The 23,002-nt window shown below is 40.1% G+C and overlaps 1 protein-coding gene across 1 annotated transcript in view; it reads right to left on the reverse strand.

Moving 5' to 3' along the window:
* The window catches only part of DISP1 (dispatched RND transporter family member 1), a gene marked incomplete at its 3' end in the record, with an annotated part of 87,268 nt that extends 64,472 nt beyond the window's left edge, over nucleotides 1-22,796 (reverse strand). The window contains exon 1 of the mRNA XM_082302709.1: nucleotides 22,696-22,796. The remainder of the gene's footprint in view (nucleotides 1-22,695) is intronic.
* Between the last annotated feature and the right edge of the window lie 206 nt (nucleotides 22,797-23,002).

Genomic DNA, 23,002 nt, shown 5'->3' on the forward strand with positions numbered 1-23,002 from the left:
TTTTGTACCAAGCCATTAAAACATGCAATTTGCCCATCAGGTCACCATAAGAGGATGAAAAAAAGTAGTGTCTGCAACACTGGCTTATACTGAAAAAACAAGGAGGTGGAAGGATGAGGTAATGGAAAGAGGGAAAGCCGTTTATCACCCCACTCACTCTCCTCCCAGAGAAGACTCTGAGCACTCAGGAATAGCAGGACTATGTTCGTACTCATGACCTTTCTTTGAAAAAGTGCAGTGCAAAGTCTCAAAAAGTAAAAGTCAGGGAGGAGGCAGAAATCTGACATTCCAGCACTCCCACTCCCAGCTTAAAACTTCAAGGCAGACCGATTGCTGTTTCACAGTCTGCTGATTTGCTCTACTTTCCATGAACCAAGAATGCTTAAGAAACTCTAATTTAATCTCTGCTTAATGTCTCAGGTTAATCGTGTTAAAATTTTGCTTCTGGAATCTTTAATGTCATCAATGGCAGCAGTGGCCCACTGAAAGTGAACATTCAGTAAGAAAAATAAAACTAAGAATTTCCTTGCTGGAGGAAAGCGAGCCAAAAGTCTCTTTTCTTGAGGATTTTAGAGACAGGTTAGCTTCATTTGCACGTTTTTAGACAGGCATGCACCTTTAGTAGGAGAAATCACATGTAAATCAATACAGAAATAACACAGTTCTCTCCAATACTTATCAAGTTAGCAATGGCACTGAAGCATATGTATTTATGGATTAGAAAAGGCATTCCTGCTTTCTGCAGCTCATGAAATCATTTCTCTTGCAGAAGGCAGTTGTAATACCACACACTGCAGTCTATACAACTGTAGGTGTTCACATTTCTGTGATTGTGATTGAACTATGGCAATGATTGTGCTGAGTCAATCCACAAGATAAGAACTTTTTAAGCCTCAAAACCAACAAAATATCTGATTCTCCAGAGAAAAGTATGAGTACCACAAAATGAACAACTCTACAGGGAATGCTTTCCCTATTAAGTTATTTGAGCCATAAGTTCATAACTATTCACTATTTTTTTACTGTTTGAATAATGTTTCACATTTGGAGTCCATGACATTTTTAAGTTAAGTTCCAGGTTTGGCAGAGGCCCTATCTCTACATCATCAATTCTGCACCATGTAGCCAAATTGTCTGATCTCCAATCTATGCCTCTCATAACCAAAGAACTGCAATTTCTGCACTTCTACAAAGCAGATAAATTTTCACAAGTAGTTAATGGTGGATGCTGCTTTCCCTGTCATAGAACTACTTTGCAATTAAATGATTAAAACTGTCACAGCTTACATGAACACACAGTATCTCTCTAATCTTTAGGTATTATTATACAGGTGCAATTCTGCTTGGAAATACAGAAGGTAAATATTTCCAGCCACTGGCCCTTTAGAGATGTTGACTGGGTAATGTGAACACGGAAACAGGAAAGCACACACATGCGAGTTCTATTTGCAAGTTTCACTCCCCATTCTGTCACCTAAAAACTTTATAAATTTTCAATTTCTATAGAGAATCCATGCCAGGATCTTCACCCAAACCAATTCTTTCACCAAATTAAAAAGGTTCATTCCGAATTTCAAGTAAATATTCCTATAGTCACCTTCAGACTTCATTACTTACCCAAGCAATAAGGCAAACCAAATGAAAAAAACCCCAACAAGTCAACAATTCCATGAATCACACAGAAATTGTTTTGCTTCCACTGACGGGATCAATGTTTAAGTTAAGCACTGATGTCATTTTAGTGGCATACCCTCCCCCACTGCAGGACCTCACCCTCCACAGCCTGTGCCCAGCTTCCATCCCACCCAAGCACATCCATTAGGTCTGTGCTTCTGCAGCAGGGTACACTTGTATTTGCACTATATTTTAAATAATTTAATTCTTCTACCTGCTTTTTAACAGAGTCAAAGCAGATATAATAACAATTACAAGCAGAACAATGAAAATAAAAAGATTCCGTAAAAAGAATCCTCAATTACATAATTGCCTTTTAAATCTCATACATTCAACTTTGCTGTTTCCAGTTCTTTCAAGACAATAATGGCTCATTAGACCAGTTCTTCTTTAAAAGTCAATTACTGTACTTGTAAAATTTACCTTTAATGCAATGGCCACCCAAGACCTCTTCACCATTGTAATTGATTGATTCCTGAAGTCCTTCTCTCAAAGTAAAGTTCTTGTCAGTACTGCAGCATCTTTCCCTAAGTCTGTGATTTTCTTCTTCTCTATCAGCATCGAGAAGACAATTCCCAATCACAGAATTTCCATCTACCCTCCATCCTAACTCTCCCTAGTAAAACAACAGTCTTGTCATTCTGACTTTCCCAGGTGGTGAGGGGAAAACAAACCCATCCATACCAAAAGACATTGAAGTTACAGAAGTTATTTCCCTTGCAAGGAAAAAGAGTGCACTGTAGTAAAAGTTATATGGAGAATAACCACACAGAGAAGTTAGCCAGAACTGGGAAACACTGTCCTCATAGTCTCAAAGACTTAAGGAGCCTCACACATTCCTGAGCTTGCAATTTATATTCCCAACTTACATTGTTTCCCCCTCAGCTGCCTGCATCTCCTGGGTTTGCACACAGCACCTTCATTTTCTTCCCCACACCTCACGTGCTTTGAGCAAGATTCAGCTGCATGAAGCCACCAGGCATTTGGCATATGGAAATAACAAAGCAGGAGAAAGAGCAAAGCCTTATTACAGACAGATGTTGCTGCTCTTACTGCAGCTCCATGCTCAGGAGTCTCATTAGAAAGAATATTGCTCCCAGTTGCAGCCTAACAGCGGAGAGAAATACAACAGAAGCAAAGCAAGTTGTCTGCTCCTGACAAGGGAACATTCAATAAAAATCTAAATTTGGCACCTTAATGTCTTTGAAATCAATCAGCCCTCAAAATTCCCTGCCACATGATGCTAACCATGGAATACAGCAAAGTTTAGTGCACTGCAAATTTTTATGGTTGTCAGGGACTTTTAGCTGCTCATACTATTAATGCCAACAGAAAGACTGTGGGAAGAGAGGTAAATATCTGCTCTTTAAGATGTTAAGCTTTTCATGCCTCTGGCTCAAATAACTTCACACTCTCTGAGACAGTAAGATTCCTTATGGTAAGAGTCCACATTCCTTCTAAACCTGCCTTTTCTCCAGCTTAATAATGGTGCAATTTCTTTCTTCCTGCTCATTCTGTTCCTCCACACTTGCAAAAAGCACCATTGCTCCTATGCACACCCAGCACTCTGACAGGCCTTGTACCAATATGGACTTGGCTTCTTTTTGCCTTCTCACAGCTATTCAGCCCTCTGCCATCTCCATCTCATCTCTCCTCAAGCCACCACAATATTTTTTAAAAGTAGGGAATAAATGAAACAGCAAAAAGGTACTGAATAGCTCTCCCCCTACTAAGGTTTCTGATGCCTTAGGCTAGATCAGACGTTTCTCTTCATGTTAGTACTAGCACCAAGTTAATATTTCCTTTCAGTATCAAGATTATGGTGCTACCAAATAGTAATAAATCTCCACTAAATATTCTCAAGAAATTAAGTTCTAAAATTAGACTTAAAAGTAATATTTTAAAAAACCTCTAATGACTATTAGAATGGGGGAAGATACAAAGGAAAACTGACTGAAGTGGTTTCAAAGCAAAGTGTAATTATATATGAGCTTCTAGCATTTTATGATCACAAAATGAAGTTATCTTTCTTAAACTGAATTATGACAAATTGTTTCTTCTCAGGTGTGGAACAACACAAAACTGGTACTACCAAAAATCTTCAGCTGAGGCAAGGTATCTTCAGCAAAAATTTTTATCTCTATTATCATCTTGTGGTCAGAGGACTATTACATGGCCTAGCAAAACCAACTTCCATGTGAATATATTTCTAACCTGTAGCTAAAGGCACCAAAGTAAACATTCATCTGCATCTGTTCCATTATTTCTGTTTGCAGAACATGAAGGTGTAAGTACCAATGTTTTCAGCACCTGGACACACATGAGGAATAAACCATTCCTTTAATTCAGTCTCAGAATTGCAGCTATTCTCTACAAGCTTTAGGAGATGGGAAAATTCATCCAGAACATTCCAATAGTGAAACCACAAAAGAAATATCCTGGAGACAGAATACGGGAGAAGAGGAAAGGCAAGCTGCCTTTCAGACCCATCCCAGAAGGGCAGCAACTTTTCATTATTTGACATTTGTAAAAACATTTAATTCAGGCATTCAAATAAAACCTTCGTGATATGCAACATCTCGACATAAGAACAACTATTCCTGAAAGGTGAATATATAAAATGGAGTATAAATATACCAACTGCAAAACTGGGATGAAACTCTCAGATCACTGCTTCTTGCTTATGACAGAGAGATTTTTGTAAGAACACTTGGTTTTAGTCAACTACAGATAAACCACAAATGTTATAACTATGCAAAAGAACCCATCAAAATTCAGATGTGTTCAGATGGACAGTTCTGTAATTCCATCTGAGAAGTTCTGGGGTTTATTTACTAGAAGTACTGGTTTTCCCTAGCTCAAATAACTAACCATTTCTAATAGCCTAAATGAAGTCATCTACCCTTTTTCTAATTGCCCCTTAGACCCAAACCAGTCATAAGGACACAAAAAATAAAACAGACACACCAAAACCTAGGATTATTCTGGTAAACAGCACTTTTGGTACCCAAGCCAAGCAGCAGCCACAAGAATGCAATTTGGACACGATGAAGCTCTTGATATCCAGTCCCTGCCTCTCCAACTGACCCCTGCTCACTCAGAACATTTCAACAATTTCTGCAGGATTGCCCCCAGACATTATTGTGACTACAGTGTGATACAGAATAAGCAATCTTCATCTTAGAGCACTTTAACCATCTTCAGCTTCTCCCACAAATGTAAAGCTATAGATTATTTTATTTGTCCAAGACCAAGTCCACATTCTAATTTTTATCAGATTTCACTGCCATCATCTATCAAGACCAACCTAAATATTTTCCCAAAAGGTACTTTTTAAATTAGATCTTGTAAGCAATATATTAAGTTCTTTCCCTTAGAAGCAGGATCTCATTTTGTGCAAGTTTAACATACCAAAAACCCACCTAAAAATGCACGCTATTTCTTGGGCAAAGTTAATTCTTTGTTAATGTAAGTACTAAAGCTCAGAATTATGTTTCTTTCCAAATAACTGAAACATCTCTTTAACAAAGCAGCAAACTGTAGTACAGCATGAACATTGTCACTGTCTCCTTTCAGCAGATAATTTCATTTCACCAGTGCAAATTTTATTGTAACTACCTTCCACTACTTCTTCCCTCTCAAAGTTTTCCTGTTTCATAACACTCTGGAAACCCAACATCTTGCTTTGAAAACCTGGCTTATGGCCAACTTGCAACTGATACTACAGTTTAAATACCTTCCTAGCAAAGTTGCACAAACTTCAAAACACTCTGGGATCAGTCATTAAAATGTTTTTGTTTCAGTTACAACACTAATGAAAACCAAATGTCTACATTTATTTTAGCCAGCTTAATGGTCTAGGGACTTCACTTAAAAGAAAGCTCTGAATCAACACTCATTTACTTGACCGAACAGATTAGCAAAACAACATTGTACAGAGATACAGATAATATTTTTAAAAGGTTTAATAAGAGTCTTTCAGCCACAGTTTCAATTAAGGAGGCCAAATTAATCGCCTCAATTTTCTTCTTCTCTAAAGTCTTCAATTACAGCATGCTCAAAACTATGCACTTTTAGCTGCAACTTTACAAGGCTCAATTTGCAAACAGATTTAAGACCCAAAACTAATGCTGTGCTACAGGATAGGCTACTGCAAACCAAGTAAAGTACAAAATAACAGATCCTGGCTGGAGTTTGAGCCTTCCCAAAGTGTCTGCTTGTGAAAGATATCACTGTGCTATGCAGGTGTATCTCCCGGTTATACACACGACACATTCAGCGGACATGGGAATATTCTGGGTGGGAATCGCAGCGTGCTAAATGAAGTGCTCCATACAAAGCTGTCTTTCAGCTGAGAGTCATGACATTCTGCTGCTGCTTTAATCCATACCCTCTACAATCAAGCCAGCAAATTCTATGCTGGTTTTGTACAGCCTTAGCAATTCAGAATAAATTGATGTTTCAGCAACATTTTTTCCCTTAATTCATTTTTGAACACTTTGTACGTACTTCTGCACAGCAAAGAATATGGAAGGTCTGCTGAAACAAAACCAACACAAGCTGGCACAAATATCTACATTTGCAGTAACAAATCCTGTTGACCATCATTTGTATCTCAAGATATTTGGAGCATGCACCACCTGTTTCCAACTAGCTCTCACACTGTTCAACCACACAATTAATGACAGCTGCTAAAAAGTCTAAAATATCAGGGAAAACAAATAAAAGTTTAACAGCAGCTATGCGGGATTGAGGCAAGCCACGATCTTTTGCTAAATATGAGTCATTATAACACATACAATACTCCAGTAACATGTATTTGCACTTCACAGACCCCCTTCACCACCATTATAACTAAAGTTAAAGGGTTTCTGTCTGCAGGAATGCCGGCGCCTCTGTGCAACAACTCTTTCTAGGCCAGGAGGGTGAGCAGGCTGCTTGTACACTTCCAGAGTTCTACAGATCTAAGGAATCCCTAGCAGAGCCTTCCCAGTACACATCCCTAACACGCACATCCATCCTATTTAGCCAGAAACATAGAAAACAGAGCAAAAAGCCTGCTCAAGAGGTGACACCAGGTGCACAAATACCAACCCAGAAAGAAATTTTAAATCAATCAATCTCAAATCATCAATTTTTTATTCCCTAAAATGTGTAAAAACTGATATATAGCAAGAAAGTAAAAGTTACAGATAACTGATGGGCCAGTAAGTAGACTTTATAACATCCACTTTAAGTGCATTGCCAGTATATTTGAAAGAGCAGTTTACTTAGGAACACTGGCATTCTTGCCATGCTTTCAAAAGTATGCAGAACTCTCCTTGTGTAAAAAAAACTTTCTTTCTTGCACAGCAAGATACTGAAAAGAGTAACTTTTTATATGCTTAATTCAGAGTTTCACAAAAAATCACATGCTTACAGTAATTCAATTGATTTCTCTATTTAAGAGGTTTCTTTCCCAGAAATTAGAATACACAATTCTCGTACTAAGTAGCTGATAATTGCTTTCCTGTTAATCCCAAACAGAGAAGAAAGGAATAATACAGGAAAAAAGGGATACTTAAAAATAATACACTTATGTTTCACAAAAAACCCCAATGCAACATAAAAGGCTTCCAAGGACTTAGGTCTCTGACCTGGTCACGACTTTATAGATGATGGACATCACATCAAGAGCACCACAAGCAAAGAATCCTTTGTCAAAGTTTCAGCTAAATTATCACTAAAAGCAACAGCTAACAAGATCAAACAGTTCAGCTATTTAAATGAGAATGGAAAAAAGCTGAGAATAATTTCTTATTCCTTTACTTTGTAAATCCACATTCCTTACTCCTTTATTTCACATTTCTTACTCCTTTATTTTGTAAATCCACGTACCTGCTCTTTACTACTTTGAGAAAGAATCAAGGCATACTGTTTATTTCTCTTATGTGGATAAGAGAAGTATGAATTCAACCACACCCTTCAAAAAACTTCAAAAATACCATTTCTCAGTATGAATTTTGTCAGACCCTGGCAGCCTTACAGAACAGTCACAGCTCCAGCCAGCAAAGAGGTCCTCTCATGGAATTCCAAATAGATACAACAACGCCTTCATTTATTAAATTGACCATACCTGCCTATCACAATTTCTCTCAGGCATGCAGCACAGAAGATTAATAAAGAGCATGTGGAGCAAACAAGAAATACCCCCTGAGATCAAGAATAACAAATTTCTGCAAGAACACAGTTGGAGATAAGTTCCTGCTATCAAGTACTGTTTGCACAAAGCAGCATAGAAGTGCAAATCACAAAACTCTCAGGAGACTCCCACATCACATCTGCACACAAGGGAAACTTTTACATCTAACCTATGGTTTGGGACAAACTTCTCAAATATGACTCTTTTAAACAGTAATACACATTCATTCCTCTCTCAAAGGAAAATAATTACACCAAAAGCAGATTACAGAGAAACAGCAATACTTAAGAATTAGGTCTCGTAAATTCAGAATATTAAGACTAATTTTTATGGCTCGTACAACAAGCTTCAGTTCTTGCATGAGACAAGGGATCTTTTATGTGAAAACACCTTGAAGAAAAACAGATAAATAGTAAGTATTTTCCAGCAAAACAGAACTTGACACTTGCCATATATTGAGCATTCTCACTTGAAAGCCTCATCTAATTGGCTATTTAGTTCAAAACAACCATATCACAAGACCTGCTCCAGAAGAGTAATATGGAAGCAAGGAGAGCTGAAGAACAAGGCAGCTGCTCAGCTTCCTTCATACTGACACACTCATAGGAACAGTCACCCCTTTTGGAATAAGAGAACAAAATTCTGAGTATCTTTTCTTTTATCCTGACATCCAGCATTGGGGGCATTTTCTCACTATATAGTAAGGGTTAAACTGAAAGCATTTAATAGAGATTACTCTGTGAATATTTAGGATCTTTATGGCTGGCAGTGTCAGCTCTGGAAGCTGGCTGTTGGGCCAGGCCAAGAGGATTGATGGACAATGAGGTAATCAAACAGATGTACACAGCACTTTAGATTTTCTTCCCTGTCACTAGGGCCAAGTGCCTGTGCACAGCACAATTTCCAGGTATGGGAAATCAACATATGGGATGATTGGAAAACAAAAAAACCAAACCCCAACACCCTAAACAAAAACATGATGGCTTTTTACTTAGAAATCTACTTGGAAATTTGGATTGAACTACCGTAGAAGTGTTCTAGCCCAAGAGCATTTGGTCACTGATGATTATCACCAAAAGAGACAGATTGGTATTGTTAAGACAACATCTAATAAAATGAAATAAGCATGGACTGAAAGAGGCATTCATCCCCAAGCACTGTCATGCTCTAACATCCTGCTGAGTTTGTACATTTGTGGGATATGGGCTATATTAGAGCAGCACATGGAGCCAATACCACATCAGGCCTCACAACCTGAAGCTAGAAACCCACTTCTTGGCAATTCCAGTACAGATTCTCACAACTTCATTTAGTCCTGGACATGTCTTCAAATCCATGCCCACTTTCTTCCCAAAGAAGCTCAACCTGTGTCAAAGAAAACTAGACTACAGCTTGCCTCACTGCTCTGCAAGAGTTCCCTCCCTGGCACACACTGCTGAGAGGATGTTTGGCTAAAAGGAAGGACCCAATTAAATTCTATCTCCAAAGAGGTGCAGGAAGTACAGACTCTACTGTTTCTCATTCTGAATGGAAAATGCAGATGTTTAATGGGGGTAGTATTAAGCTTGCATGAACCACTCAAGATATTTTGCACTACATCTATATAAGCAATGAAAGAGCTCTTCTACTAAACACAAATAGTTTCAAACACAGCTATCTCTGTACCTATCACTTCACAAAGGCACCTCTGGCTATTGCTATGGATACTAAACCCAGAGAACATCTTGTCACCTTCACCTGGAAACTCAGATCTACTGCACTAAAATTAGCACACTGAGGGTATTTCATTTACTCTTTTTAAAATACACAAGACACTTCTTTGTAGAGACATTTCAGGGGTTTGGAACACACAAGGTTTAAGACTACCACACTTTTCTCAAGAAAACACTTTTAATAAACTTTAAATGTGAGGTAACTTTAAAAGGTAGATGGTACAGCTCATATGGGAACTGACTGGCACAGACTGACCATGCCCAAGCTTCTCCCCCACTCAAGAAACTGCCTTTGATTATGAAGTGGAAGGGGACAGAGTCATTGTGGCTGTGGAGTTTCACAATTAAGTTCATCACAAAATGTACACAAAGGTCAATTTTACCAAGAAAACTGCTGCTAATTCTTTTACTCCACTAAGAGCGGTCATGCATTTTTAACAGCTGCTTCTTTAACAAGCGTTTCTCTCTTATCTTTCACTTTCCACAACAGGATGTTCACCTTTTCATTCTTTTCCACTATGTTGCCTCTTGACTTTTTGCTACTCTTTTGGCTATTTGACCCAGACTGAACCAAGTGTCCTGCAGCAGTTGTCTGTCTCATCCTTAAGGAGTGCACAGTGAGACATGAGCAGCACTTAGTGACACCTTCACTGTGACAAACACAGAGTTCATTTTCCTCAGCTTTCAAATGTGCCTGCCCACACCTCTTCCAGTGTGACCTGGGAAAGGAACAAGTTAATGTTTGACTTCTGGTTTAATCATATACTTTTCCTTGTGGTTACTTGATAGCAGAGTCTGGTGCTGTGCAAGTCATTTGCTTGGGCTCCAAAGTCAGCAGTTTGTATTTCTGAATCAAGATTTGAGAGGTTACATAAACACATTTATCTTTGTGGTCTTTATTTTGGAAGGGGAGAAAAGTAAGTGTGCAGCTAGGAAGGAGCAAAGGAGATGACTTGGAAGGCAGAGAACAGACCAGAAACATACTTCAACTGTTGTATTATGTAATATAACATAAAAATGCTCTCTCATGGGCACTTCATCTATGCATGGAGGAATTTTAAGGCTTGATTTCCTTGTTATGCCAGTTCTTAGCTGGAAAAAATTCACCATCCCCTTTTCCCAATCACAGCAAGTCTAGGACCTCTTTGCTCCACGCAGGTGCATGAGATGCAGCACGTTTTGCAGCAGCAATTCCGTAGTTCTGGGTGGGTGCATTGCCCCCCATTTAAATGATGACTGACAGGACTCCAACACACAACACGGGGCACACAAAATCAGCAGGGTCATTGTACTGCAGAGGGAATAAAGCAACCTGAACAACTGACAAGCTAGTGCAAAGTAAAGATATACACGTGAACATCTCTGCATTAACTCTTTTCAAAGTGAACTTAATCCATTCTCAAAGCAGACAGTAGAATTTACATTCACTGGCCAGTTAGCTCCAGTGAGAACAGCATCACTTGAAAGCAGAACATTCATTTGAAAATAGCTACCGTAAACCTTGTCTACCTCATTCCTCTGTAAACAAACATTAAGAACCTGACATATCCATGGCAACTTGTGCTGTGGAAACGAAAATTCAACATAACCTTTCAAAAATGATGCCAGTTATTTTACAAAGAATTCACTGAAAGAACTATAAACCCTGTAGGGTCACACTGTAATAATAAATTTAAATGTCTGTGCAGGCCTAACTTAAAACAAGCACCTGCAGGAAGAAGCCTGCAGGGATTTCAACCCGATGCTACCAGCTTTGGAAAAGGTATTTCATTGCCCTGAAGACCCCACACGCCCTCTCACTCTTCAACACTGCTGGTCTGTTGAACCAGAACAACATCACACAGCATTGCTCTCAGCCTCCAAAGGAACTTAAATTAAAAAATAAGTCCTTCGGCTGTATTGCTGTATGAATGCTCCAAGACAAACCAGCTTATACCAATGCAGCCTTCTTGCTTAGAAAATAACAGGGATTCCAATAAAATTTAAATTCTGCAATCTTTCTGTGCCTTTATAAATCATGAATGAAGTAAAACAACTATACCATACATCTGAAGCCTTTGAGAAAGGAGCTGCCTTCAATAACAGTGTGGAACCAAAAAAAGCAAAGGAAGAAAAAAGTTTGCATTTTCCATAAATAAAGACTAAGGAAAATACCACAGGGTTAGATATTTTTAACCTATCAAAATTTTAAATTATTGTTCTTTAACCTGAGGATACTGTAGCAGAAGAATTCAAACACAGCCTAGGAATTCATGAATGAAAACCTCGGGCTTACATACTAACTTTTAATGCAAAAAGACGTCTGAGAGTTTTAATTCTGTAGCGACAGACAAAAAAATTAATCCTTACAGCATTACATTCTGTGTGTGGTAAACAGAGCCAGGAATTAAACATGCCCTTCAGCAAATCATAATTCAACAACATGTCTAAGATTAAGATGCTGACAGTTCTGTCTCCCAGGCCCAAGTTCCTGCTACCAGAGTACACCGCCTCTTATTCATGCAATTTAATTGCCAGGTTTAGAAAAAAAAGGCATGCAAGATAAAGGCTGCTATCTGCTAATGATGGAATGGTTTATTTTATATCTTAATTCTGACCCTGAGGAATGTGTGAAGCAGTCTGAAATCTCAGAATCTGGTATCAAACTTACCATGGGGTTTGAAGAGTCTAATTTCTCCCTCATCCCCAAAGCAATTTTACATATAGCTGGGGAAGTAAGATGATTCTGGAAGTTTGTAGCCATCAGTATACACTTAGTGTATCAACTGGAAGATATTTACAGACATGAGATGAAAGTGAGCCAGAAGATTTATAAAAGTATTTCCCCCTCTCCCCCAGTGCAATATTACTTTCTTTGAAGAGCAGGGAGTGGAAATGAGGGAGTACAGATGTGCAATTTTGATAGCAAGACCCATTATCACAAAATGAGAAGGTGATTAACATGGGCCCAGTGCTATTAACCACTTTGATACCTTTTTAATTTGAATGTCCCTGCTTTCTAGAAACCCTTCTAGGATTTTCTAATACTCTAATGGTTAGAAAGGAGCTCAATAAATCAACTAATCCTGACTCTCAGGACTGGGGGAGAAAAAGATGGTCTAGACAGAGTTAATCTGTGCCTTATGAGGCACTCTAAAAATGGCAATACCACAGTCTTCCCAAGCAATCTGTTTCAGTGGGTCACAGTTCTTTTCTAGTGTTCATTTACACTCCCTCTGTTGCAGTTTAAGCACTTTACCAGTGGTTCAGTTGTCAGAGTGACTAGGCTGAAAAATGCTCTCCATGTTTATATCTCACCTGAGGAAGACTCTTCCTTCCCTCTGTAATCTTCCATTCTGTAAGGGAAACACTTCTCAATCTTTCTGTGAATAAAACAATTACATTTTCAATACTTCATTCTTTACTTTCCTCTATATTGTCTTGTAATCTAGCTTTTCCTGGGGTGAAATGCTTAAGCCTAGCATGAAAGATTATCATGTGATATGTAGAAACTCATCCTGCTTACATATCACAGTAAATCCAAGTTGTTTGCAGCAGCTGCGTTAACAGAATCGTACCTGGCTTTTCAATTGCAACATCCCCAGAACTCTTTTCAGAAAACTTATTCTACTCCTCCACAGTCTTCTTGTACAGAGATGATAAATGGAGGATCTCAAATCTTGCCCTCATCCAAAAGGCATGGTTTTCTCCCTCCCAGACTGCTTCTTCTCTATCCTCAAGTCACTCTGAACCCTATCCACATTGTCCAACACACTCACAGCAATTCCAAGCTTGATACCATCTGCTGCTAATACTGCACAGCCTCAACGTTTCACTTAGGTCAAAATTAGTGACAGAACCCTGCAGAGACCATTCAGTCTCCACATCCTCTAGTCTGACAGCAATCCATGAAACTATTTAAGGCTTTTCACCAACTTTATGGTATTTAGTGAAACATCCTTGCTTATAACACAGAAAAAGCCATTAGAATAACTAGCTAAACTAAGAACATATTTGTTCCTCCCAAAAAAGACTGGATACCGTGCCATAAAAGGAGATTTGACTGGTTGTGAATTTGGGTTTGAGAAAATTCAAATTTATGTTTATTTAACACTTGTTGTACTTACTATTTGTAAAACTTACCTAATGGTTCACATTTGTTGCAATGTTTTCGCAAGTGGACTCCAGATCTCTTGTGCTTCTTTTCCACCTGACCCACTTAGATACAGGTGCTGGGCTTGGCTTCTCTCCCTATTTAAAGAACTTTAGCTGTCTGCATGGAAACTGATAATGGTTCTGTGACCAGGAAGCAGGTGAACCAAATTATCCTTAAGTTTCACCTGCTTTCCAAATTAGCCCTTTTGTAAGTGTCCTTCATCTTCCTTATAAAAGAAAAATTCCTATGCTTCTGTTTCTGGTGTCAGGTATAACTACAGCTTATCCTGCAATAAAGGTATGTCTGAAGCAAGTGTGCTAAACATACAGTTTAGAATTTTTAAATGTGTTCTAGGCAAGAAAGTTCATTCAAACCTTTTCCAAAAATGTTGCAACCAATTGATTTTTTAAAGTATTTTCACCACTTGAGTCTTTTATTAGTTGTCTGCACGATTTATAAACACCCAGCAGCATTTCACATTCAAGTTAACAGTTCAGTTTGGTAAGCTGGGATAACAAAGTCTTATGTTGCAGATGTAAATGGTCTCACTGACCACCAAACACCTCCTTGGTGCTAAAGGAGGACTCTTGCCTCCTGTCCTGGTTGAGCTGTATCAACCATGCTGGTGCACATCCCACCACACCTTGAGCTCATTCTGTGCCAGGACCTTACAAGGACTAAGTATGAGCACAGCTGCTGCACACGGCAGCCACCTCTACACCTAAAACTACTTGATATTGTTAATTATAGACAGCCTCCCAGGAAGCTGTCTGTACATGTCTAAATTCACTGGAAGGAGGTAACTCTGAGAAAAGAAGAATTTAAACAGTGGAACAAAGCACCTGCCCTTCTCCATGGAATAACCACGAGTGCTTGTTTTGGCCCATGGTTTATTACACTACACAGCACACCATGGAGGGCTACCCAGAAGCAGCTCACAGAAGAGATAACTACATCCTACTAAGAACTACCAAAATATTTATTCAAACTTTTCACTTGTTGCATTTCTGTTTTCTACTCTGCTCCATTCTGCTCAAAGCTGCAATACAATGGGGAAAATTCATAACACAAACATGAATACAAATTTCCAGAAAAGACAAACAAGATACCACAGAACATCCTCTTAGCAGGGCTAACAGAAGAGCTGGTATTAAGCCTTGAAGAGTAAAGCAGTACACCTGTTTTGAGCTATCATTCAGACCCATCAGCTGTCTAAATTTTACCTTAATACTTTTGACACTAAGGCACTGACCACCAGAGCCTTCCCTGAACCAGAGAGGGCAATGATGAGAGGTACCATAGATAAGAGAGGTCTCAAAACTAAGAAGTTATCGCAGAGTCTCATAATCCCATTATTATGGCTTCAGTTGTGGGTTTTATAGATTTAGCAGCCTTCAATTTGTAGGTTCTACAGACTTAGCACCCTAAATTCTAAAATCAGCAAGGAACTCTAAACAGCATATTCAAATTGCCTTTGAGGGTTAGAGGATAAGATGCCAATTTAAGAAAAAACAAAATCATGTTTGACACAAGCAAACAGAGGCAGTTTCTCCTGCCTAGGTAGTAAAAAAAAAAAAAAAAAAAAAAACAACAGAAAATCATGTAATTTTGGAAGTCAGTAACTTTACTGTGTATGCAACCAGTAAAGCCATAAAAAAAGAGAAGTTAAAGAGCTTCACAAAGTAACAAAAGCTAAGAGAGGGACAAGCCTTCCCCAATCCATTCAATATCGCACATCTGTGATCAAAATCTATTTAAAAAAAAATAATTAAAACCCCTTTCAATTTCCTCAGAAAGCAGTTTGGTTTGTAGAACTCAACCATATACAGGGCAATAACAAACAACCGTGTGACCCTCTTACGGAAAGGCCATGAAAAAAAATAAGAAATCTGTCTGGAGTTTGTGTTGGCCAGGCAAATCAATATACTTAGTCATAACTCAACTGCACTACTTACAAAGCAAGTAATTGTTTTCCCACTAATGCCATCTCTACCATTTTTTAACAGAGAACAAGTTGCCAAAGTACTCAGTTTGCAGCAGATCAAACTGGCTTTGCTTGACAGCAAAAAATAGCAGAGAAAAGCAGTTTACTGATGCAACAGTTAAGCAGTAACACAAAAAACCCCCACTTACAGTTCACAGTCAACCACAACTACTTTCTTCAGCTGTCTTGGTGTGTGAACATTATTACACAATGACATTTCCAAAACCCTTAAAGCAAATCTTGCTTTTTCAGTTCGTAAAGTTTCACTGTCACAGAAAATACATGATGACTAATTCAGGCCCAAAAAGTGTCTACGACCATTCAGGATCTTAGACTTCACTGTCACAGAATGAGTTCTAAACCATATTAACGATCTGACTTTAAGTTTTAATAATGGATTTTGGTTTTAATTCCATTATGTTTTTATAAAGCTATCAGCATGACATACATTTCACATGACTTAACTTCAAAGGGTTAAGATTAAGTTACTGAATTCTTGCAATACCTGCTGTAGTTTTTTATAGTATTAAAGAAGCTATCAACAGTAAGTGAGAACATATGTTTAAGACTAGGGTAAAGTTTATTCCAGAAGGCAAAAATTCCCTTCAGCTTTATATAATTATTTAGAACAGCATACATATGAAAGAAAATATTTTAACTTACTTGCATATTCAAAGTATGTGGCATAGCACTCTGTAATTTTCTAAGCCCAAAACATGATAACCACAGCAATCTTGAATTAATTACCTAGTTCTCAAAATCCCCCTCTTCCTTCCTCCCACTCAAAGATATCTCCACATCACCCAGTTTTGATGCAACTTCAAGAACTGCAGCCCAAGAGGGGTGTTTCAATATTAAATACTTTTACCATTAGAAACGGACCCTATCAGCTGTATTGCTGAGCACAGCAACTACTTTCAGTAAACACAACAGGGAGAAAATTCCAAAGGAAGTCTTCTAAGTTCACATCGAGTCTAAAAGCATTTTCAGGCTAAACCTGTAAGTGTCAAGCACCCTCTAGGTCTTACAACAACTAATAGGAAAGTGCAAAACTCGGAAGACCACAAATGAGGCTTTGTGAAGAAAACAACAAACTCCAAAACCCCCAGCTTTAATTCCAACGCTACCCTGAAGCACAAGCGTAATCTGAGCTGTACCATTTCACTCACATTCCAGGTAGAATGGATTTTGTGTTTACAAAATGTGTCCTCTCAAATCTCACTACTGATGCTCCATCCTGTCTAAAAATACTTAATCACAGACAAACACTTCACGAAAGGCAGCTCATTGGCAAATGCATCTTCTCTACGTTAAAACACAGAAAAATTGTTACGCATACAGTTAAATTTGGTATTGGAAAAGAAACCTTAAAGAGATCTGCATTGAAAGAAACAATTTCTTAAGTCAGTCACTTTATGTCTGAATTACTTGTCAAGCATATTGATTGACCAGACATGCACAAGTAACAGGAAGATGATGCTGTACTTAACACTTTGAAACCTGAAACAATTCTCCTCGAGACTCTCTCCAAACACTCAGTAAACAGCAAACAGGATACTTTTGAAAAGCAAGGCACAAGCCCAGTATTAGCTGTGGCAATAAACCTTAGTGCCTTTGAGATTGACTCCCTGGTTCAGCTCCAGCAGGCATGTCTTATCACATGCAAGGATGGCAATGCCATAGAGAAATACCAGGAAGTCTAAAACAAGGCTGTTTACAGCCCCTGACCAACCTTGGTTACATAAAGAGGAAAGATAAGAATTAAAGCTCTGGAAGGGGGAGATATTCTTGTCAACCCAGGAATAACAATAGTTTAACTTCTAAACACTCCAGCTCTGCACAAGAAAGAAGTATTGCTGAGCACGCAGGCTTCACCCAGGAGTATAAGTGTTTTCAGATGACAAGGCAAACATTTTCCCTTATTAAAGCCTATCTCCCTCCCATTTTATCTGCATGTGAAGTTCATTAACAAGGAGAGACTACACAAGACTAAACCACAGTTTCCATCTGCTAATAGTTATGGCTTAATTCAGTCATTTTTATTAATTTGTGTTACATAGCACAAGAGTTATGTTGTAGTATAGACAGCACAAGAATGTTTTTATCATGCTGTGTTTGTCTGTTTCTACAAAAACAACAATGCTATACATAAAGATAGACAGCAAGACCTTTCTTCAGAGACTTGAATGCAGAAAGCTGATGTTATTTCCAGTCATATGTTGGCTGTACCAACTCATCAGAAAGCAAGGTTTTCATGGCTCCCATAGAGGATAAAGATGGGTGGAGGAATCAGAACAGGGAGGGCAGAAAGAATGTTTCTTTCACAGCTTCTGTAAGCTGTGCACACTGTGACCAACACTCTGGGCTCTGCACCACTGAGGACATCCAGCATGGCACACTAACAGGTCCCTCTTGAGGTTACCATACAGCTTCTCTCATTTTGGGCTGCACATCTTAAGCTGTCTCCATACCACAAGACCTCTGGTACCCCACCTCAGCACTCAGGTTTTCCCCTCACAGGAATGGGCTCCACATGCCCCTACTCTCATTTCCTTCCACATACTCCAAGAACACGCACCTTACAGACACTAATTCTTTCTCAGGTGCCTTTCAGATGTATTTCTACCTAATCTTAAATGTCACTTTCCTGCCTCTATACCACACAGTTTCTTTCTCTGTTTCTCCTCAGTGCCACCTTTACTAACCAGAAAACTTTATGCTTGCAAGGTCTACACTACCCTACACCATCAGCAACCTTTAGTCTTCTGTGATCTCTGGCTTTGCCCCATTCCATTTCCCAACACCCCTTTCGTTGCTTTTCTTTGCTCCACTCACCTGACCTGAATGCTTGCACTTCCAGATCATCATCTGACACTGGTCCTTCTTCCCACAACTCTCCCAGATAAATTAATGTGGCATGCTGGAGAATCTTCCACAGAGAATTTAAGCTGCTATTGATAAGCATAGAGTAAAGGTCAGCTTAAAAAAAACCCAATGTTTTTCACCTTTCTAAGGCTGCTTCAGATACAGCTCAGAGCTTCCCAACCAAAGACTCCTCTCTGCTATCCTGGCTTTCACCGGCTCAGCTGGACTGTGTTCCTTGAAGCCCAGAATGTTTCTCAGAAGCTCTTGATTTCAAATCGTAGAACATTATGGTTGGAAAAGACCTCTAAGATCACCAAGTCCAACCATTAACCAAACACTGCCAAGTCTGCCACTAAACCACATCTGTAAGCACCACATCTATGTGTTTTTTGACATTTCTAGGGATGGTGACTCCATCACTTCCATGGGCAGCCTGTTCCAATGCTTGACCACTCTTTTAATTAAGACAGTTTTTCCTAATATCCTACCTAGACCTCCTCTGGAGCAACCTGAGGCTGTTTCTTCTTGTCCTACCGCTTGGTAGCTGGGAGAAAAGACCAACTCCCACCTGTCTACAACGTCCTTCCATGCGGTCATAGAAGCAGTAACGTCCCCCTGAGCCTCCTTTTCTCCAGACTAAACAACCCCAGTTCCCTCAGCCACTTCTCATGTGACAGATAAAATTCACACTTTTTTGATTGCTGCAGGCCTCAAAAAATCAGAATTCAGATGGAAATTTCCTGTGGCTGCTCTATTAATGTCATGACACATTTAACAACAGCATTAATGTATCACACCTCAAGAAGAAAACCCCTTAAAAGGGTATGATACTGAAAGAGGGGTCTCCTTTTTACAGTAAAGCTAAAAAGTATTTTGTTTACAACAAAACACTGATCTGTTGATCATTATTTGCATTAAAAACATCAGTGTCAAACAAGCAGCATTTACAAATTTTTACTGCTTTAGCATTAGACTCCCTGAACACGTGATTTAGAGGCTACAATCTACTCTTACACCAAAATTAAAGCAACCTGCTTTTATTTCTTTTAATATAAGAACATTTTCACACCTTCCCCTAGTATGTAATTTTTGCTGCACTTCACACCAAAGCCCAGCTGACTTTGTAAAAACCACCTACAGGAAATCACACTAAACTCAGAAATACCATATGGCTGCTGAACGAGAAAATAGCCATGGTTACCAAACCAAATTAATGCCATTGATCACTTTAAAGAGAGATAGATGTAGGGTTGCTAATTACCTGAGGTGCTTATTATGTATTTCAAAGTTTGAAAGTAATTCTATCCCTCTATCAAAGCCAGTATATCAATCATCTCTGTTAAAGGCTTAGAGAAAAAGTCAAGCTTACTGCCCAAATAAATCTATGGTCAACATATGAGAAACATTACTATGAAAGCCATTCAAAAAGCCTCCTCATGGGAAAGGGTAACATTATGAGAACTAAGTGCTTTCACATGTTGTTTTTACCTTTGTTCTTTCAAAGTCTTACTTTCCACCTCTTCTACAGCAAGATTTTTTTGGAGGCTACTAATCTGAATTCCATCTCTTTCTTCTCAAGGCCCCTTGGGACTGCTTCTCCCCCATCACTGTCCTTTGTTCCTGCTACAGTAATTCTCTGAGCAGTCAAAAATAGCTTCACGTGGCATTCTGCAACAGAGCCAGGAATCTGCGATGGTAGCAGATTAGGAAAGAAGGAGTGAGAAGAAAAAACCGTGAAGAGAAAAACGCCCACATTCTCAGCAATGTTGTGACTGCTGTGGCTTTATTTATCACTTCACATAACCTACAAGCAACCTTAACTTTGCTACAATGAGTTCAAAAGCAGGCTAAAAGAGTGGAAAATGCAATCACTGAGTTTTATTCCCTACATATATACTGTGTCCCTTAAAAGGGGAAATAATGCCTCCTGAGTCATGCCACAAAGTTTCAAATCCTAAGGCATACAAATCCTAATTCCATACTTCCAACCACTCGAGTATCAGGTCCTGACTTCAACACCCATCTGCTTTTCACCAACATACACGTTTAAGCTTCAAATCTCAAAATAACTGTGTCCTCAAACTAGGCTATGATATTACTACAGGATATTACTCCCCTCAATCTAAAGAGGAAACCAAATCTTTCTGCGCAATCTGATTTTTCTTTCTATTTAATGACCACCACAATGTCCTACACTACAACCGCGGTACAGTTCAATCATTCCATTCTGAAACAGAATATGAGTGTCAAAGGCCGTTTTGTTTTTTTACTTAAAGTTTAACATTTAATTACTCAAGCAAAAAAGCCCCTATCTGGATGTTTGTTTGCTTCTTTAATTTGTATTTCAATTTACATGGACAATCAGCACAGCAGCCCCCCAGTACTAGCTGCAGTTTCTGGGAGCTACGAAAAAACTAAAGAAGCACAAGTCATTTATTTCACATTTCAGAGAAAATCATAAATACACGTAAAATAAATACAATTTGTAAATGTTATATACATTATAATATAGTGTGGAGATTTGATTACAAGCTTAAATACCTGCCACAAGAGACTACAAATCACAGAATCTCCTGAGTTGGGACAGAACCACAAGGATCATTCAATCCAACTCCTGCACAGGACAGCCCCAAGAATCACATCACGTGCCTGAGGACCATTGTCCAAACATTTCTTGAACTCTGGCAGCCTTAGTGCCATGCCAACGTTTGAAGTAGTTATATTTTTCTAATACACCCCTCCCTGGCCCCACCTTGGCTGTTCGACACCAGATCTCTTCCACACCCATCCCTGCAGGCTGCTTGCTTCAGGCTCTTATTCCTCTCTCCAGTTAAGAACACCCTTATTCCTTCCAGTCTCAATTCATACCATCTGCTTCCTGGCACCTATTTTTGCCTGTAGTTCCATCAGTCAACACTCTTAAAGCTGAGCACTTTTATAAACCCACTGACAATCCAGATGCCTTGTCCTAAGTGTTTGTTACTATTTCACAGGTTTGACCAAGCCAGATAGTCTATAAAAAGCTACTTGCAATTCTGATCAGAGAGTTTTTGTTCATTTAAATCACACACATGCTACAGACACACTTTGAGTAACTACAGCTCTTCATCTCTCTCCTGAAGAGCTGATTCTCATTTACATCCCTACAACGTGAACCATCAACCATTCTGCTAAAATGTATTTTTCCATCTTCTCCAGAGGCTGAGAATAAGAGATGGAGTATCCTATTGCCTTACTCACAGAAAAGTTTTCCATTAATTCTAATAGCCTATCAACCTCTACTAGAATGAGGATGTGAAGAATCCAGCAGGAGAGCTGTCCCTGATGCAGGAACTAACCCATTCCCAAAGTGGGGTACAGCGAGAGCTCCTGCACTGGCTGCAGGTGCCAACTCCACAAATAACGTGGGAACTGGCTGCTCACACTGAATTCAGAAACCGAAGAGGCTTCCACATCCCTCTGGGCAGACCTCTGCCTTAATGGTCTCTCCAACACACCTCCAGCATTTTCCACCGCCACTGGAAGCAATGCTTAAGCAACCTTATCACAACATCGGTTGTGCAGACAGATGTCGGGAATTACCGTATCCTTATTTCCCAAGACAAAAGGGTGCCATATGAGCTCCCTTTCGAAACCACTGCCGGTAGACCTGCTCTCAAGGAGTCTTTGCTCCTAACAAATAAAATAGGCAACTACCAGCAGCGTATGTCTGAACAAAGGGCAGGAGCACACGAAAGGCTGCTCACATCTCAGTCCGTAACGAACGAAAAAAGTTAGGTGCTTGACTACCTTTAAATAAAGGAAAAAAAAAAAAAAAGGCCCCAGGTCCCATTAAAATAAACACAAAAGATTCTGAAGTGAAGGTGAAGAATTAATTCATTTTTACAAGATATTTTATGGCACGGTTCAGCCGACACAAGGGCACCTCCGCCCCCAGCAGGGCTCTCCCTACGGAGGGGCCGCCGCTGTCCCGCGGGCGCGGCTCCCCGGGGCGCTGCCCCTGGACCGGGGGTTCCTCCCCCGCTACACGAGCGCGGGGCGGCCGCCGCCGCCTCCTCCCCGGCGCCGCCGGCCCGACCTGGTACCTCGGCGGCGCGGAGAGACCGCCCCACGGGGCCCGCCCGCCCCGGCAGGCTCTTCTCACCTCGCGACCTGGCGGCTGCCGGCGGCGCGGCCCCGGAGGCGGCGGCTGCCCGTCGTCGCGGGCCGGGCGGCGGCAGGAAGCGAGCGGCGGCCGCGGCGTCCCCACCGTGGCGCAGTTACCATGGGACGGACGCCCTCTCCCGCTCCCTCCGGAAGTCACCGCCGGCGGGGCGGGGGAAGGCGGGGCGGCCAGCGCCGCCATCTTGAGCGCGGCTCCCGGCCCGGCTCCCGCCAGCCGCCATCTTGAGCGTGGCACGGTGCTCGCCTGAGGGTCCGCCCCGCCTCCTGCCCCACTCCCGGCTCCTGGG

Source organism: Coloeus monedula, assembly GCF_965178545.1.
Source record: "Coloeus monedula genome assembly, chromosome: 2".
Classification (NCBI taxonomy): Eukaryota; Metazoa; Chordata; class Aves; order Passeriformes; family Corvidae; genus Coloeus; species Coloeus monedula.